At 48.4% G+C, this 20,069-nt stretch overlaps 1 protein-coding gene across 1 annotated transcript in view; it reads left to right on the top strand.

Annotated features, from left to right (window-relative positions):
* Window positions 1–20,069, top strand: part of LOC135903519 (uncharacterized) — a 75,837-nt gene that overhangs the window by 15,078 nt on the left and 40,690 nt on the right. The gene's annotated exons all lie outside the window — the stretch shown is intronic.

Here is a 20,069-nt window from a genome sequence, read left to right as displayed (position 1 = left end):
TATCTTCTCCTCTTCTCCTGTGTTCATTCCCTCTTCCCGAAAGAGTAGGCAGGCGTTGTGCTCCTCTCGGTGGCAGTTGCCAGGTTGCCCCCTGCCTGTTTCCGCTGTGTACTTGTGTTTCCATAAATAATAATAATAATAATAATAATAATAATAATAATAATAATGCATCGCTACCGCAAGCATCGCTGCCGATCGTAAACAGCTGTACTCTGCTGGGACTCCAGTGCTACCCCCAAGCACTCCCTTTGAGCAAGTGCACATCGACGTTCTAGGTCCTTTCCCGCGGTCATCTGATGGAAATCGCTGGATTGTCGCGTGTGGTGATCACTTGACAGGCTGCTGTGCGACAGCTGCGATACCCTCGACTACTGCAACCGAAGTGTGTATTTTTCTGCTGTGTTTCGTCATTCTCCGATGTGGACCTCAAACACTCATCATCAGCGTTCCTGGGCGGTAGTTCACTGCAACTCTTACTCACATGCTGTCCATATATGTGGCGTCAAATCTGCTATAGTGTGACAATCTTAGGGCCAAGCAACCCTGTGTTACCATGTGTCACGTGAAGGCAGTCTGCAGCCTGCCTCTGGCAATAGAGGTTGTAACATATTTGGCGACGAGGATCGAAATTTAGGCCTGATTAGGCGTAGGGCTAGCCGAAGCGGTTGGCGGTGGCAACAATGGCAGCTCCGCTGGGCACGATCGGGGAATTCGTTCCGACGGATTATACCCTTGTATTTGGTATGGCCCTTGTATTTGGAGGGCCTCAAAATTTTCTTTCAGGCAAACGACATCGACAGTAACGAGAAGTGAGCAACGCTCTGCCGCGTTTGCAGCCCAGCAACGTATGCCATCGTTCGCTCCCTTCGTTATCCGGATGCGCCGTCGGCGGTGGCCTACGATGAGATCCTCAGGCGTCTCTAAAACCGCTTCACGCCGTAACCATCGGTGACAGTACAGCGTTTCAATTTGGCAGGCGTCGGCAGCAGCCCGGTGAGTCAAGTGCTAACTACATCGCAGAACTGCGACGTCTCACTGAACATTCTGATTTCGGTGCGTCGCTCGACGACATGGTTCGCGACTGGCTGGTGTGTGGCGTGCGAAGCCAGACTCTTCAGCGTCGGTCACTGGCGAACCCGGAGCTTACGTTTCCGACAGCTCAGGAGAAAGCCATTGCAATGGAATCTGCGCAGCGACAGACCGAGCAAATTCGTGGCCGTGCCACGTCATCTGAAGTTTGTAGCTTGAGCGGGAAGCGTTTCAACCCATGTGTTACGAAGGTCTCTGCGCCAGTGACAGCCAAGGAGGGTACCCAGAAGCAGGCTGGTTCACCTGGGAGCACAAGCGCATGTTTCCGCTGCAAGGGTGCGCATTCGCCAAGCAGTTGCCCATTCAGTAATGTGCAGTGTCACTTAGCGCCTTCTTCCTGCATCATGCAGGAAGAAGGCGGCAGCTCGCGCTTCGGCTGAACCCAACTCTCCCACCAGAAAATGGGCGAATGGAGGCCGTCACAAGAACGCTGCGTCGGACGTGTACGACGTGTTCGTGCTGTCTGGTGAGGAGCCAGCCGTGAGAGTGGATGTGCGCGTCAACGGAAGTGCCCTAGTGATGGAGGTGAACTCCGGTGCAATGTGTTCAGTCATCAATGACCGGACTATGCGGACGCTGCGAATATCGAAAAGGGCGTCGCGCCCAAGTAGTCTTCATCCCCGAGCTCGCAATAACAAGGAAATACGAGTATTGGGGGAACTGACTGTGACGGTGAAATTTAAGGCGCAGGAACATCGCCCGCGATTGGTGGAGGTTAAGGGTGCTAGTATCGGACTTGTGGGTCGAGACTGGTTCAAGTCCTTGGGAATAAGTATGAGTGGCATTCACAATGTGTGCGAGCCGAGTAGAACTGGAAGTAGGGGAACAATGGCCTCGCTCAAGAAGTATTCTTCAGTCTTTGACCCTGGAATTTGGAACAAGCAAACGGCCTCCTGTACGCATAGAGGTGAAGCCTGTAGCTACGCCGCGATTTCTGAAGCGACGACAAGTACCGTTTGCAATGAGACCGAAGGTTGACGCAGCACTGGACAGGTTGGTGAGCCAAGGCATTTTCCAGCCTGTACGGCACTCGAAGTGGACAAGACCTGTCATTTCAGTTATCAAAAATAATGGATCGATAAGGATCTGCAAGACTGCAAGAGCACAGTCAATCGTGTAGTGTAGTTCGAGACGTATCCTCTGCCGACACCAGAGAAGCTGTTTGCCAGGCTGGCTGGTTGCTCGAAGTTTTCAAGTCTAGACCTTGGACAAGCGCGTATCAACAGAAGGCTGTTGATGAAGAAACAGCTGACTTGTTGACGGTTACAACACATCGAGGACGGTTCCGCGTAACCCGTCGTCAATTTGGCCTGGCAGTGGCTATTCTTCAGAGGTACATGGAAGAACTGCTGCATGAAATTGATGGTGTTCTTGTGTTCGTGGAGGACATCTTGATCGGTGGATGGGATGAGGCACAGCACCATGCTCGTTTGCAAGAGGTGCTCAAAAGAATCCGTGTCGCAACCTGCGACTGAAATTTGACAAATGTCAATTTTGTGTTGAGGAAGTGTGTTACTTGGGATTCAGCGTGAATTCAGCAGGTGTGCATCCGACAGAAGACAAGGTGCGTGCTATTCACGAGGCCCCGGAGCCGACATGGAAAAGGGAACTTCAAGCCTTTTTGAGAGCTCTTTTACAAGTTTCTTAAAGGAGCAGCTCATGCCTTGGAGCCACTGTACCGGCTGTTGGACAAGGGTCGCGAGTGGCGTTGGACGGTAGCCGAGGCAGACGCATTTCGCCAGGCAAAATATCTGCTACAGTTATCACATGTTCTTGTGCATTATGATGTCAACAGACCTCTAGTGCTGGTCTGTGACGAGTCCCAGTATGGACTGGGTGCTGTGTTAAGTTATGTGGGTGAAGATGGCAGCGAGAGACCGGTTGCATATGCATCGAGAACAGTGTGCGCGGCAGAACTGAATTATGCCCTAACAACCCGAGAAGCGCTCACCACCCGCTTTGGCATAAAGAAGTAACATCAGTTTCTGTCTGGGGGGCATTTCAATATTGCGACCGGTCACAAACCTCTCTTGGACTGTTGCACCATGCCAGTCCCATTCCCCAGGTGCTATAACCACGGATGATGCGTTGGACTGTCTTGTTATAGGCATATGACTATGAAATTGAGTATCGATTAGCGGAGAAGCTTTTCAATGCTGACGCATTCAGTCGTTTACCACTGAGGGCCAGTAAGGTGGAGGAAGAGGAGCAGCGTCTTTGGGAAGTAGGAATGCTGGAAATGGCGCCAGAAGTAACATGGAACTCTAGGAAGGTGGCAAGATTTACGTCAAGGGACAAGCTGTTGGCTAGAGTCTGCAATTGGTTGCAGCATTGGTGGCCAGAGGGCAAGCTACCAGAAGAGTTTGCAGCGTTTGGGAGTCGCAAGCGTGAACTGTCGGTGTAACAATGTTGCTTGCTCTGGGGCAGTCGTGAGGTCATTCCGGAGCCAGCTCGACCATGTGTCATGGACATTCTTCACACAGCTCAAACAGGAATTGTCAAGATGAAAGGGCTCGCCAGAGGAGCCGTGTGGTGGCCACGAATTGACAGAGATGTTGAGCAGAAAGTGAGGGACTGTGCACGTTGTCAGGAATGCAGGTCTGCGCCAGCAGCTACCAAAATTCACCCTTGGAAATTCACCAAGCGTCCTTGGACAAGACTACACATCGATTTTGCTGGGCCATTCCAAGGCAACGTCTTCCTCATTGTGGTGGACTCTCACTCAAAGTGGTTGGTAGTGTGCCGAATGACTTCCATGTCGGCAGCTGCAGATTGTGCGAAGCGTCGTTTTCTTTTTGCTACCTATGGTATTCCGGAAACTGTTGTTTCGGATAATGGAACTGCCATTTGCTCGGAGGAGTTCAGAGACTTCATGTGCCGAACTCAAATCCGACATGTGACTGTTGCACCATATCACACTTCTTCGAATGGTCAAGCAGCAGGAATGGTGCGCGAAAGCAAGGAAGTACTCAAGCGCATGGTTGGAGGCAATATCGACATACGTTTGGCTAGGTTTTTAATGACCCAGCATGTCCTGCCTTATGCTACAACAGGCAAGAGCCCAGCCGAATTGCTAATGGGCAGGAAACCTTCAACAGTGTTAGAGCGTAAGCGTCCTGACCTGCAGTCCGGTGCGCAGCGGAAACAATAGCAGGTGATTCAGCGCAGTAACCAGGCTGTGCGACTGTTTGACGTGGAGGATCGAGTGTTTGTGCGCAACTATCCCTATGGGCCCAAGTGGTTGCCGGAATTGTAGATTCTGTCACTGGACCAGTGTCGTACTTGGTCGTCACCAAGGATGGACGTCGATAGAGACATCATGTTGATCAACTCAGAAGTCGTTCTGCCAGCCACGCATTGGACAGTTCCACTTCTGAAATATGTGAAGAGGATGAACCGTTGAGTGCTTCCGCGGCAGAGTGTTCGGAACATGGCATTCCTTCCTTCAAGCCGAGATGACCCTGGAAGACGGGACGAAGGAGAAATTCTAATAAAGGAAAGGAAAATGCTTTTCTAAATCCTGCGTACTTCGTCATAATCATGCATATACACTGCGCGAGTTCCTTGGTAATAACGATACTTTTCAGTCTTCCCTTTTCCCCCGTGTTGTTCGCGAGTGGAATAGCCTAGATGCATCTGTAACTAACACAGTATCGCAGTCTGATTTTGTTAAGCTATTACGAGATGAAATAAGTAGTTAGAAAAGAATATTTCTGATGCATATATAATCGTCAGAACTCCCATTTTTAAGCTATAGCTAAATATTTACCTCCTTTGTTTCTTTCTTTCTTTTTGTAACATTGTAATAATCCTTAAGTACATGTAACCTAAAGTGTACTATTTCTGTGAGTTGCTCTTGCTATTCATATTATTAGTGTTGTAAAATTTTGCATTGAACCTGTTTGATGTGTTTCGATTTCCATGTTTTCATGTCCTTACCATTCAGTATATAACACATGAATTGTATGTAGAAACATATGGCCACCCGCTATGGTCTCGATATCAGACTGGCAGTATTGTAAATAAATAAATAGATAAAAAAATACGAGAGGAGGCTGCAACGCCCAGTACCAAACCTGGTTCCTGTGGTGAGGACAGTGAAGTGAGCGCATCCCTTCAAGTCCAGTGACCACAGCGCCAACGCAGCCATCCTGCGTATCTGAAGGACTTCGGAACGTAGGAAGTAGGAGTGTTACAGCGGGAGAATCTTAGCGCCAAGCAACCCTGTGTTACCATGTGTCACGTGATGGTGACTTTCCCGCCGGTTTGTACCCTGGCTCTGGCAATACAGGATGTAACAAGATGATAAGAACTGGGACAGCACGCTACCTTTCATTACGTACGCATGTAACACCTCAGAGCACGAAGTTGCGGGCTACGGTCCCTTCTTTCTTTACGCTCGTCCGCATCGTTATACACTAGACACTATCTTCCCGTTTTCCAGCCACGATGATATTTGCATAGCACAGAAAGTACATCTTGCCGAAGAAGCCTGACGACTTGCTTCTTTGCGCAGTCTTGTGTCACAACACCGCTCGAACCCACGCTACTATCGCCGACGCCAGCACGTGATATAGGACCCTGGTGATTTAGTATGGTTCTGGAAACCAACCAGAAAACATGGATTATGTGAAAAATTTCTGGCCCACTATGTTTACTCTATGTTATTAATTAGCGTATCAGCGAATTAACCTACCGCTTAGCACGCCTCACGTAAAATCGCAGACCGTCAGCAAAGATTGAACTTTCTCACGTCGCCCGTTTAAAGCGCTTTATTTCTCGACAGCGTATTTGAGTCTCCCGGCGGGCTTCGTGTGCGTGGAGAGCAATGCAACACTCTTACGGGCGCAGTGCATTTACGCCTCAACAAGCAGTATGGCGGGAATCCAAGAGAGGTGACGTGCGGCTGGCTAGCTGAATCTCGACAGGCGCACATTTGATCAAGGCCATCGCGTCTAACTCTACACGGCTTGACATTAAGCGCCTTTCGTGGGCGTAACAATATATTTATTCAATCGTGTTTTTACTAATTGTGACAACCTGTCATTATTTCGCATTCTTCGCGGCACCTCCAGGGCACCAACGCGGAAAAGGGGACACGAAAGCTAGAACCCGGAAATGGCCCGTTGGTTGGGGCTCGCCGAGGCCTGCGGCTGCGAAGGGTGTATAACATCGCCTGTACGCGATAGCAGATAGCCAATTTTTTATAAGAACACCCCCGGGCACGCTTTGGCCACGGCGGCCGCCACCTACAGGCCGCCCTGCCTCCAGATATGATCCCCCCACTACCGCTTGGGTGCCCTGGAGATCCGGCGCCGCCTGCTTTATTATGACCTTATGTGCCTTCCTGAGCTCTCCGTTTTCCCGTTGCATGTGCCCTCCTGTAGTGTACTGCTTGTAAAATATCAAATTTAGCGTCGCGATGAAAAAAAGAGACCGACGACTTATACAACGCCAGCAAGAACCTTGCCCCTTCAGACACAACGATCACCAAATGGCGTGTTCTAGGGGACAAACGCATAAAACACGCGATTAGAAACCTCCTCCGTAGTACCTAGGCAGAGCCATATATTCAAGGAGCGAAAGCCTCCAGATTTTCTCTCTCACGCCCGATCTTACTCGAGCCTGCTCACAAACGGCTGGCGATCCCTCAAACGAACGTCTCGTGGCCACCGGCACAAAGTAGACACGCCACGCATGACGGAGACGCCAGCCCGGAAGATCGGAAGGAAACCAGGTGCGCGTGAACTTAGAATGATGGAAAAGAGAGGGCGTCATGAGCGTCGGCACGGCCGACGCCTGTCGAATCGCGGTAGTTGTTTGAGAGATATTCATTCCCTACTTGGTAGTCTAGTGATATTGAGAATAGTGCTTATTGAGAACGAATTTACTGAACATGCTTATGCAAGTGATGAGACATAAGGTTTGCGTAGAATGGCGCAATATTACTTTTGTTTTCAGACCGCTGCTTTTGCTCGAAAACATGGAAATATTACGGAAACCTAGCCTTAAGCAGATTCGTTGTGAAAGTTAACTGGTGTTATTGTGTCGAGTATTCAATTAAGCATTTTGAGTTTTCGTGTAAGTAGTGGCTACATAGTTTGAGTGTACTAGCTGTCGCAGGCAATTTTAAAATATGGTGCAAAAAAACACCATGTACATCGCAACACAGAATGTGCTTCGGAACAAAACGGTGGCCTCGTGTCAACACAAACATGTCGCCTAATGAAACCCAGAGGTTTGTAAACTACGTTCTAGCATGTCTATGACACTAGAGGAATGAGAAACGCCCTTTTCAGCCTCGCGAATATTAAGTTTTGCAATAACAATGGCATATAATCGTATGGACCACTGGGAGCAGCTGGCTCACCCGTCGTTTAGTATACAAGCGCTTCACTTTGCCGATGGAACGCCACAAGTCTGTGATTTTGCTTAACGCCTGACGCTGTACGTGCAAGTAAGCACACAAACCTCACTTTATTTAGTCATTCATATACCTCACAGTTTCCCACCGGAACATTGAATCAAGAAACATTTACCATAGGCCGCCCGACCATTCCCGCTACTGGGTTCACGAGCTACCGAGCTGGTTTGCGTGCATTACCTAAACAGTACAACGCGTGCAACTGGTGCAGTTAGCGTGCACGCGCCAACCAGACTTGCGCCGGAGACCATCGCAGCAACGGTATAGAGCGATATAGAGCATTATGTTAAACGTTTATACGAACCGTAAAATTGTAATTTCCCCTCGCATCCAATAAAGAACGTTGGAGGAAACCGCTAGAGGAGAGTAAGACTTCACCAGGGATCCCATGCAGTACCGAGAAAATAAACGGTAAACAATAAAGGAAGCAGCAGTTAACAATGGCGTGGAAACTCGTAACTGACCTTCCGATATTTTTTAATCAGCGAAACTAACACTGACTCAAGGAAGGGTCGTACAAAGCGACGTGCTGTACGTGTGTTTTGGTGCACCTATGAAAAATTCACAGATTAAACAAATAACTGTCCATAATATGACTAGGCATGTATCGCAGTTTCTACTGGCGATGGTTCAAAGGTACACCATCTGTTTGAATCTGGCGTCATAGTACAAGTTATTTTTATTTTATAAGATAGGGCGAGAAGAAAATCTGGTGAGTAATAATTCCGTTTAAGCACAATACGATTCCATATGGCGATTTATGCGAATCAGTGACCCTGCTACTATTGGTCCACAAGTAACGCTCTGTCGAAAAACATATGTCAAGTTTATGGCCTTAATCATCGCACACGCAAAGAATAAATTAGACTGCCACGCGCATTCTTAATAATCTGTGTATTACATGACAGGAGGAACAGGTAGTAAGGTTGCTAATTGCCGAAAACTTTCATTAACGTGTACTAATAGAGGATATTGAAAATTGGATGCATTACGATTATTTTTTGTGAGCTACGGTTCAATGGTTCCGAATTGAAAAATGCAACGAGCTGTTTGTCAGCTCGCGACGTTACGCGTTTGACGTTACGCGTTTCTTCACGCGGTATCGTTGCTAAAAAAAGCTCGTCTTACGTGCACGGCCAGCTTGTAATCATAAACAAGAATATCGGATACCTTATAATAACGTAAATCGCCTTTGGCATATAGCACTAATTTACTTGTACTTGACTACATTAGCCGAAAAGGAGGAAAATGATAATTGATTACTGACTGATTAACAGAAGTTCCATAATCACATTCCAAACTAATCTCTTGAGCGGAGACATTGCAATACACGAACTGAAACGAGGGAATTCACAAGGCACGTACACTGGAGCAAACTTCGAAGCTAGCACCAGTTTTGAGATAGGCGCGATCAAAACTACAGTAAAACTGCATTGTTGTTTGGTTAATGTTTTAACAAAATGCTATTTTTACATTGAAAAAGAAGGGATTACTGGAACACCAATGCATTTCGTCACAAACATTGGATACACATATCTACAAATTGGTCTAATCCTCAGAAATCGTTCAAAAAGATATTCCAAGTCAACGGCTACTACTTGCAAATCGCGACGTGTGCCTTAGAGCAATTCGTTCAAAATTTGATTAGAAATGGCCAATTAGTCAACTATGTATTTAAATTTCTGGAGCGAAAAATGGCGGCCTCATAGTAATTGAGCTCCAGAAGTAGAATTGCGCTACATTCCACAAGTGAGTTCTAGGAATTCTGATAATGAGAAAAAAAGACCACGCCGCATATTAGGTATAAGAGCTCTCATGCCGGCACGACACTATTAAGATACATTCCTGACGGAGCGTGCATGGTGTGAGCAGAGTTGAATGCGCCCAAAGAAGCCGCCGTGCAGAACAGAAGACCTGCAAGTGACCCTACGACGAGGTCGTCTAGAGGACGCAGAATTAAGACCCGGCCGCTTCGGCCTTACTTCAAAGGAAGGGGTTGGGGAAATGCAAAAACGCCTGTGTGCTTGGCATTGGGTGCACCTTAGAGAGCCGAAGGCGCTAAACATTAATCTGAAGTCCCCCACTAAGGCGTGCCTCATTATCATATCGTGTTTCTGGCCCACGCGAATTGCTGCACGAATGCTGACGCTAGTTCACTTAGCCCTACCGTAATTAATGGGTTAAATTGTTGACGCTGTAATGGAGAAGAAGAGCACAAGGACAGGGCCAGCCAGATCGTCTGTTCCGTGTCTGCAGTGCAACCAGTGGGCCAGACGGATCGCAGTACGTAGCACGAGTGTGAGCCTTTCGGGCAACCAGCTGTTCCTGCTCTGCGTCACCTGCCTTCTCGGTTACAAACAGACGGTACCGTCAGAACTGTTCAATACACCCCATCACAATTGGTGGAAGGTGCGGGGAATTCAAGAACATCTACAACCTGGAACTCCGGTCTCGGACTCTGCTTCCTGTCATTCCTGACTCTCCCCGACAGACGTCGCCACCACTCTCCATTGCCTGCTCTGGCACTGTCCCCCAACGCCATCCAGCAGTTTTCAGCGGTACCGATTAGCAGGACGTCAATGACCGGTTGTCAACCTACGAACGGGTGAGCTTGCACAATGGATCGGTCGATACCACCAAGTTAAATGCAGTCATCGTCTACGTTGCGGGAGTGGCTCATCTGTGGTTTAGAAATCACGAAGCCGACTTTCAGTGCTGGTCCATGTTCAAAACCAGTTTCGCTGCAGTTTTTGGTCGCCACGCCATTCACAAGTTGCGCGCCGAGCAGCGGTTACGACAGCGAGCGCAACAACCCGTTGAAAGATTCACCTGTTATATCGAAGATGTTCTAGACCTATGCAAACGTGTGGATGCTTTTATACCCGAAGATGACAAATGGAAGCACATATTGAAAGGCATCGCCATTATGAAATTTTCGAAATCTTGATCGCCAAGTGTCCAGGGACCGTAGCAGAGCTCAGAAACTTGTCCCAAAGCTACGACGAGTTCAGGAGTCAGCGCGATTTCACCAGGCACCTCTCAGTGGCTGACAAGGCCCACTCTTCCATGACAGTCTTCTTCGATCGCTCCCCTCTGCTCACACACATCCAAGCTTTCGTGCGGGAGGAAGTTGTACGTCAGCTTTCTCTACTACGCTTATCTGAGCTACCCCAACAGCAGCCGCTGCCGCAGCAGCCTCTTACACAGCTTGCGCCTACGCTCCAGCGGGTTACTGAACACCAAGTTGCTGAGGATCTATCAATGCAGCATCAGCAGTACCCTGTCGCCGCGGCACTTACTGACGCATCCATCGCCGCGTAGCTTCCTCATCAACCACTCGTTGCGCTACATCCGCGGCTGCTACCACCCGTTCAACATCCCGTTCATCGACCTGCTCCTGCTTTTGCTAATGATTCGTGCAAGCAAGACAACAGGCCCATGTGTTATTGTTATTGTTATTGTTAATGTTATTATGTGCCTGCGGTATTCCCGGCCATGTTGCGCGACTCTACCGCCGCAGCATGCTGCACTCTGATGGATTTGTGCAGACGCCTGTCTGCGCCGACGTGCAACCTTTCCACGACACTTATTTCAGTCGGCACTTATTTTAGTCGACAGTCATTTTAGTTGCCCTTCACCCACGCAAAAGGAAAACTAAGCACCGCAGTTCAGGAGGCAGGAACTGCATCGCCATCGATCTGTATAAGTCCTCCATTGTCGCCATCGAACGTTGTCGATCTCATTGTTGACAGCGTTCTTTTCGTTGGGATAATTGATACTGGAGCAGCCGTGTCTGTATTAAACGAACGCCTCTCTTGCGTTTTACGAAAAGTTACGACGCCACTTTTTTGGGTTTTCTCTTCGCACAGCAAGCGCTCAGCCACTTCAGCATTCAGCAGCATGCTCAGCTAGAGTTGTTATTCAGGGAATTCTCTATATTGCTACGGAAGAGTATTTGGGATGACGAAGAGGCGAGCAGTGTGAAGACGACGACGATTAGAGGTTAGCGCGGACTGTTGCCGCTTCGATAAGTGCGGCGTATTTCCTTGTAAATTTCCTTGTATATAGCTTTTCTTCTGCGTCTTCCTATGTAACAATATTGTGGTGTTTGTGGTTCTGCAGTCCTGCTCTCAGGACGTGATACTCGGGTGCTACTTTCTTTCGCGAAACAGTGCCGTCATCAATTGTGCACGTGCTGAAGTCGAATTATCGCCTGTGTGTGACGTTAACCTCGTCGGCGCCACTTCTCTTACCGCTAAGCTAGGTCTTCGGGAAGACATCGCCATACCGCCGTACTCGTCTGCCGTTGTTTCCGTTTTCTGTGCCGCTCTCTCTGAAGGCGCGGTCCTCTTCCCTACTTCGCAGCTCTTCATAACCCGCAAAGATGTTCCCCTCCTTTTCGCCACGCTTCACATTTCAGCCGGATTCAGCTCCATCGTTGTCTGCAATCCGCTTCCTACAGCCGTGAAGCCTCTTTGCGGCAAAGCACTTGGCCGTGTTCAGCCTTTTGATGACTTGTTTATAACCGACGTGCCGGATGCTTTGTATGCAGAGCTCACTGACTTCTGTGCACATAGCACTTATGCTCCGCCATCACCTGACTTATCCACACGTTTCATTGCCGATGATCCCACTTCCGAGGAGTGCTCCCAGCTTCTTCACCTACTTGCCCAGTTCCGTTCTTCTTTTGATATCACTCAGCCTATTCTGAATCGCACGTCAAAAGTTCGCCGGTTCACGGCTGACGGTTGAGAAGATCGAGACTGGCTCCAACGCGCCATTGCGGCAGCGCCCATACCACGTCTCCGCCAAGGAGCGTCATGTGACTGGTGAGCACGTGGACGACATGCTTCAGCGCGGCGTCATTCGACCTTCCAATAGCCCGTGGGCATCACCGGTGGTTCTTGTCACAAAAAAGGTGGTTCCATTCGGCTGTGCGTCGCTTATCGCCGTCTTAATGAGATAACGCGAATAGACTTCTACCATCTACCACGCATTGACGACATTCTGGACACCTTGCAAGGCGCTGAATTCTTCTCTTCGTTGGATTTACGATCGGACTACTGGCAGGTCCTGAGGTCATCAGTTGATCGCCCTAAAACTGCATTCATTACTCTACATGGTTTATACGAATTTATTGTGATGCCATTTGGCCTATGCAATGCGCCTACTGCGTTTGAACGAATGATGGACAATATCTTGCGCGGCCTCAAATGGAGCACGTGTTTATGCTACCTGGACGACATCGTTGTGTTCGCCGCTGATTTCAGCACGCATCTTCTTCGCCTTAGGCGAGTGTTGACGTCCGTGACCAATACAGGCCTGCAACTGAACCTGATAAAGTGCCAGTTCGCCGCGCGGAAGCTCATGTCGTATCACAAGACTGCATATGCCCCGACCTATCAAAACTTCGCGCTGTGGCCCAGTTTTCTAAACCTAAGGCACTCAATGAACTCCATGCCTTCATTGGCCTCTGTTCTCACTTAAGACGCTTTGTTCGCAATTTCGCCTCGATTATATCACCCCTGACACAACGCTTAATGACAGCAATGACCTATCCTGGTGGTCTTCTGCATGCGATGGCGTGTCCGTGACATTACGCCGTCTCCTGACGTCTCCGCCTATATCGCGATACTACGAGCCCACCACCCCAACTAAAGTGCATACCAATGCCAGTGGTATTGGCCTTGGCGCTGTCCTTGCGCAGCGCAAGCCTGGCTACTCCGAGTATGTCGTTGCTTACGCTAGTCGTGCGCTGACCAAAGTGGCACGCAATTACAGCATCACAGAAAAAGAATGCCTGGCCATCGTTTGGGCACTCGGCAAGTTTCGGCCTGATTTATACGTCAGGCCTTTCAATGATGTAACTAACCGTCACACCATTTGTTGGTTATCCGCTTTAAAAGACCAGTCTGGACGCCTTGCCCATTGCGCTCTGCGCATTCAAGAATACGACATACACGTCGTCTACCACTCAGGTCGCAAGCATAATGATGCAGACGCTCTGTCCCGCTCTCCGCTGCCAGCCGACACGGCCTTCCTCTCCACCATTGAGGCGGTATCCTCGATCGACATCAACACCTTCGCATCAGAACCACGCAAGGATCGTTAGGTGGCTTCCCTTTTGGATGTATCTTCTGGCTCGCGTGTATCTCCATTCTCCCGATACCTGCGTCCGCAGGCTGTCCATTTTGCTGCCCGGGATAACCTTTTGTATCGACGCAACTGCCAGCCCAATGGTCGCAAGTGGCTCTTGGCTATCCCTAGGACTTTGCATTCCGACATGTGCGCGCCTTTCCATACTGACCCACAATGTGCACATGCAGGCGTTTTGAAGAAGTATGAGCGCCTGCGGCAACTTTACTACTAGAGAAGAATGTTTACTTTTGTTCAAAAGTTTGTCCGCCCGTGGCCGCAATGCCAACGCCGCAAATCTCCGCCTCATCCGGCCCACTATTTAATACAGCCGCTTCCGTGCCCTGCTCGTGCCTTCGACCGTGTGGGAATGGACCAGTACAGGCCGCTACCGCTAAAACCCGCTGGCAAACGATGGAATATTATCGCAGTTGATTACCTTACACGCTATGCTGAAGCCGCTGCTCTACCTGCAGCGACCGCCAGTGACGTTGCATCCCTTCTGCTCCATCACTTCGTTTTTCGTCATGGCCCACCTCTGCAGTTCCTGTGTGATAAAGGCCATGGGTTTGTGTCGCAGGTTGTTGAAGCTCTGCTTGCTCAATGCCGCATAGTTCACCGGACCACCAGGGCGTACCATTCTCAAACTAACGGGCTTACGGAGCGTTTCAATTTAACCCTTGGTGATATGCTCACCATGTACGTTTCATCGGAGTATGCAAACTAGGACATCAACCTGCCATTTGTAAAGTACGCATATAATAGGGCTACACAACATACTACAGGACTTTTTCCATACTTCTTTCTCTACGGTGGTGATCCTTCCCATACCATCGATGTGGTTTTGCCTTATACACCAGACACGTCAGAGTGCGCTCCCGTTTCAGCCGTCTCCAGATACGCCGAAGAATGCCGCCAATTAGCCCGAAAGTTCACCTCCACCGACCAACAACGACAAAAAGCCAATCGTGATGGCGACGCTACGAATTCGAACTTCGCTCCCGGCACATATATCTTGTTGTCCGTGCCTTGAACCACGCCTGGACTTTCGACAAAACTTCCCTCGCAGTATGATGGACCATACCGCATTGTCGAACGCACCTCTCCGGTCAACTCTGTCATAGAGCCGCTTACACCGACATCCGACAAGCGCCGCGGTCTACAGGATGTTCTTCACATTCACCGCCTGAAACAATTCTAGGACCCCCTCGTCTCCACGTCGTAAGTCGCCAGGATGGCCCCGCTTTTGCACCGGTAGTAATTGTAATGAAGAAGAAGAGCACAAGGACAAGGCCAGCCAGATCGTCTGTTCCATGCCTGCAGTGCAACCAGTGGGCCAGCCGGATCGCCAGTGTGTATCACGAGTGTGAGCCATTCGGGCAACCAGCTGCTCTTGCTCTGCGTCACCTGCATTCTCAGTTACGAACAGATGCTACCATCTGAACGGTTCACTACACCCCATTACAACGCCAGCGAAAATAATGCACAAAGTGCCATGGTCCAGAAATCGCGGCCATGAGCAAGCAAAGTTATGGTGGTGCCGGCCAGCAATCAGCCCATACAAAGCGTGAGTGACTATAGCTCCCTCCCCCCCTCTCACCCCTTGACCGAATGCGCCGTACACAGTCAGCTCCTGGTCAACAAACGCAAATAAAAATAATAACGCAAGTGCGTGACACGCACCGAGTACAATACGAGTTGAGACGAAACACGTTGCCATGACAGCAAGCGTTCGAATTACGCGAGAACAAAGGGGAATACGATTATGGGCGCGAATATTTTCTAACAGATTTGCCACGGCACCAAGTAACTGAATTATAAACATGTCAAACAATTTATTTCGGCTACGTGAGCTTGCCCGATCGCATTCGTGATCGCAAAGAATGCGGAATGGCGGGCCAGTGGAAGAGCAAGCAAAGCAGCTCTGTGGAACCAAACAAGCAACACTGGTTGAATCCCCGGCATGCGTATAGGGCCCCCCTTTGATGAGACGGTCATGAGTAATTAAGTGTTCGCAATGTTTGTCTATGTCTATGTCTATTCCAAAGTGTCTATGTAGACACTTGGGAATACTAATTTTCCTGTAAGCATTCGGCAGACCATGGATGACTGCTCTAAAGTGCCCTCATCCCTCAAACAGCTGTTGTACAAAACGTTAATACGTCCGAAACTAGAGTGCGCCGCATCCATCTGGGACCCTCATCATGAAAACCTAATACATTCATTAGAAATGGTCCAAAATATCTCGGTTCGCTTCATTCTTTCCAACTATAACAGCACCGCTAGCATATCTTCAATTCAATCAAGCCTTAATCTACCATCCGTATCCTAACTTCACAAAGCATTCCGTATCTGTCTGTTCCATAGGATGTTTCATCATCCACACTTGCGTAGCGAATTAATCCCTCCCCCACGTCACCTATCATCGCAATTCGATCTTTCCGACAAGGTTGGTGTCCCATTTTGCAGAACTAACGCTTTCTTTCAGTCATTTATACCTCGTACAGCAGCAGAGTGAAATCACCTTCTCGCGCTGACCACCACCATCAAAGATTACCAGCTTTTCAAGAGCGCATTAGCTAATATTGTATGAGTAGACACACCTGTTAACTTTTTATTGCAATACTCCTATTCCTTGTATCAGATCTCCTATTTTTTCTTGTTTTGTGTGTCTGTAACCACTCCCCTTTTCAATGTCAATTGCCCTGAGGGTACACGAAATAAAATAAATAAATAAATATATAGGAAACAAAGTTTGATCGCGAGAAATAGCCGCACAGAATATGGAAAAAAGCATTCATTTAGCTGTGAAATTACACGTCTTAGCGTTTAGTTTGCCAACACGACATGCCTATCTTTCGAGCGCATCGCACAACGTTACATACCCTTGCAGAGGACATTTAGGGACGACAATAAATAAGGCACTTTGAAGGGGCAGTCACTTTTTTTTGCTGCTGAAACACGGCCATTGCCAAAGCAGGATCGGCTTTCCGACTTGAACGAGAGACGCCGTGCAATTCTAGGGTCAACAAGTGTTGTTTGTTAACCCATTGAAACGACAACTTGGAGAGCATTCTCTGCGAATTTTCGAAATAAAAAAAAATATTCAGATGCTATGCACTGGGGGAATTGATGTGAGCCGCGCTTTGTGTGCTGTTTGCTTTGATTTACGATAATTTGCACTGATATTAAAGGTGAATGCTCAATTTCTTCAATGCTTAGTCCAACGCGAGAGTGCTGAGTTTATGGTAAACGTTGCTTTGCTTGCACCACTGCTGTTTGCCTGCGTAGTACAAAGAAAGCACAGGGAAAGGTGTTTGCTTGAGGCTTTGTTGTGCGCCATGTTTGATAACCTCCGATAGGCTTGGGCATTGTCATTGCCTCGCAAGGTACATCGCACCTTGGCAGAATTTTTAAACTTGATTTGAAATATAGGGATGTACGTAACAAAACCCCTATAGGATTATCAGGCACGCCGTAGTTGCGGACTCCGGACTAGTTTTGACACCGTGGTGTTCTTTAACGTGTCTCTAAATCTAAATGCACGAGCTTTTTTTTTATTTCTCCTCTGCAAAATGCGGCTACTACGATCGGGATCAAATCCACGACCTCGAGCAATGCCATAACCACAAAGCTACCGTGGCGGGCACAGAAGTGTTGATCTCACGTGCGACCACTTCCGTCGCGTCGCTTAGACCCTGCGGTACGCTTTAATTATTGCGACTCCGTTCGGCACGCCATGCGTAAGTTGTCGGCTTGACAATTTGCATGGTGTTTATTTTTCAGAAATAGTAAAAACGTAAGGTACTGTGCGTTCAACGTAGGTTTATCCTGTTTTTCTGCAAATGCCATCGTGTCTATAATAGTAACGTCACCTTTTTCCTATCCCCCCACCTCCCCCACCCTTCGTACGGAAACTGCGAGTGAAGAGTGGTAAGGCTGGCTATTCACTCGTTTCGCGACTGCGTCGGGTCCACACATTCTCTGCCTGCCCTGATCCCTCCCCTTACTCCTTCTCTCAACCATTCATCTAACTTCCTTCTGGACTTGCACGTTAGTAGAAAGGTAACCTTGCAATTTCTGCAATGCTTTTATGCGGAGTATCGAATAATTACAGCTGTCAAGACGATAATGTGGGGACGCCTGGAAGCTCCAGAGGGTATTATGCACATTCGATGCTGTGCAAAGGCCCAAACGTGTTCCTCGGGGCTCCTTTCCTGTGTGCCACGCTCCTTCCATGTATATGCAAGCTTTGAACCAAACCCCACGTAGCGTGCAAGACAGCCACAGCATCAGCGGCACTGGGCAAGTCGAAGGAACAGGCAGTGAAAGCTTCGCTTTAAGAGAAAAAAACAGGCTTAGCTTGGTTAAGCCAAGAATGCGTTGCATATTGCGCGAGTTGGGGCCCAGTTTTTCCTCCGGCTGTCGTGACGTCACGTCACGTGGTTGCGCTAAAGGTTAATGGTGGCTGCCCGGCCGCGCCCAAGGGCTGAACTGAGTGATTTCAATATGCAACACATAAAAATAGAAGCAACTTAATAACAAACATAGCAAACTTAAAAGAGAATAGACCCACATATGAGACGCGCAGCAATGAACAATGGCTCATACCCTCAATGGTGGCTGCCCGGCCGCGCCCAAGGGCTGAACTGAGCGATTGCAATATGCAACGCATAAAAATGCGCCACCGACTTGACCGAGCAACCGGCTCCGCTTCCCACTGGGAAAGGTGTGAAAGGGTGAAATATTAGAAGGGCAGGTTCGGAGAGAAAACCTAAAGGCATAGCTAGGGCGAGCTCCCGCAACACCCTTTCTCAAGGCATTCGGTCACGTTATAGTTGGAGGCGTTGATGTGTAGCGAGGGCCATCAGCAATTAGGGGATAGTCCTAAACTGCAATCTCATCCTCCTTCCATGTCTACCAGTCGCGGTGCATTTAGAGAGGATAAACGAAACTGCAGAAAGGTGCTGGAGTACAGCGCCCGCTTTGAAATACACTTCGCTTGGCACATTAGCTGTGGAGTTCTCCCATATATACAAGGAAATTGTGAAATCGGTTTAGATCGAGAACAATTATATTGACATTCCAGCCGCATTTTTTACCATTGCCGCAGCCCTTGTCATGATGTTTCGTATAAGTCCAAGGGTGAGAACACCATCGCCGCGCACCGCATGCTGTAGGTGCGAATGAAAGCGTTCGAAGTCAGGTGACGTTCGCGGCTCAGTCACTCGGGCGCAAGGAAGGAAATCAGGGAGGAAACGCGCCGTCATTCGTTACGCGCATGGCGTTTAAGGGAGATGAGGGATGGGATGGCGTTGTACTGTTGCAGCCACTGCACATTCCGCGGCCTCGCCCGCCTTATCTAGAAAGCGATCTCCTTTGGGGGCTGAGTCTAGGCGCAGTGATGGCGTATGCCTTCGTGCGTGCTGCGTTCTCGCCCCTCTGTAGGCATTGAAGCGATACACAGCACGAAGGTCACTTCGCTCGCTGCTGCTGCCGAATGTTTGCGAATTTATGCGGTGGATACTGCTAGTATCCATACTTCGTATACATGTATACGCATTTGCTATCGCAATTGACGGTTCGCCTTTCGGACGAAACATCGGCTCTCTTTTCTAGACAATCACTGAACCTATTTCCATTGCGTTTGTTGCATTTAAAATTTAGCAACAACTTGAAGGAGATGCTCAATTTGTACGTTCACTTTCCTTAGAAAAAGCTTCTAAAAGGGAATAGTGTCAAGTTTATAACTCTGCGACATAGCAATAAAATCGAGTTTAGAATATTGGAAACGGCACCTAATAACACGTGTAAAGCGGACAAAGTAAATTTAGTACAGGCGGCTCTGAGTGTTACGTTTATTACCAAATTCATTTTTTTTTAAAACCCTTGTAAACACTTCGATCAGTTCACGTGGACTGCGAACTTATTTCTACAGCACATTTCCCCTCTTTAAATGCGCTATGTACGTAGGCACTTGCAGAAAACCCTCTCCCCCGCCCCACGTGCATCTGCTGTATTCAGCTGCTGATCAATTGGAATAGCGTTGTTGGTGCAGGGTTACAAATTTGTTAACTTCGTGCTGCTCTTTGTTGTGAAAAATATTGCAAGTAAATCTGCAAAGAGTTTAAATCAAACAATATTTAAATACACCGCCAGCAAATTTTGCAGTATTAACATTTGTGATAAAATGCTTACTATAATATGCGGTTTACTTCTAAAATCACCGTGCTGCTGTTGCAAATAATTGGGCAAAACGAACACGTCTAAATGAAACTCATATTATGCTGCTCTCCCCTCAATACGTTCAAAAATACTTAAAGCAACCATTTTAGCTGTATGTAGAGGTATTGTAACGTACATAGATGTATTTATTTGTAAAGAGTCATAGGTCGACCGATTCTGCCTCATATTTTCGTAG

Source organism: Dermacentor albipictus, chromosome 7, assembly GCF_038994185.2.
Source record: "Dermacentor albipictus isolate Rhodes 1998 colony chromosome 7, USDA_Dalb.pri_finalv2, whole genome shotgun sequence".
Lineage (NCBI taxonomy): Eukaryota > Metazoa > Arthropoda > Arachnida > Ixodida > Ixodidae > Dermacentor > Dermacentor albipictus.
The sequence above is the reverse complement of the archived record's forward strand: the minus strand, read 5'-3'. Positions and strand labels throughout refer to the sequence as shown.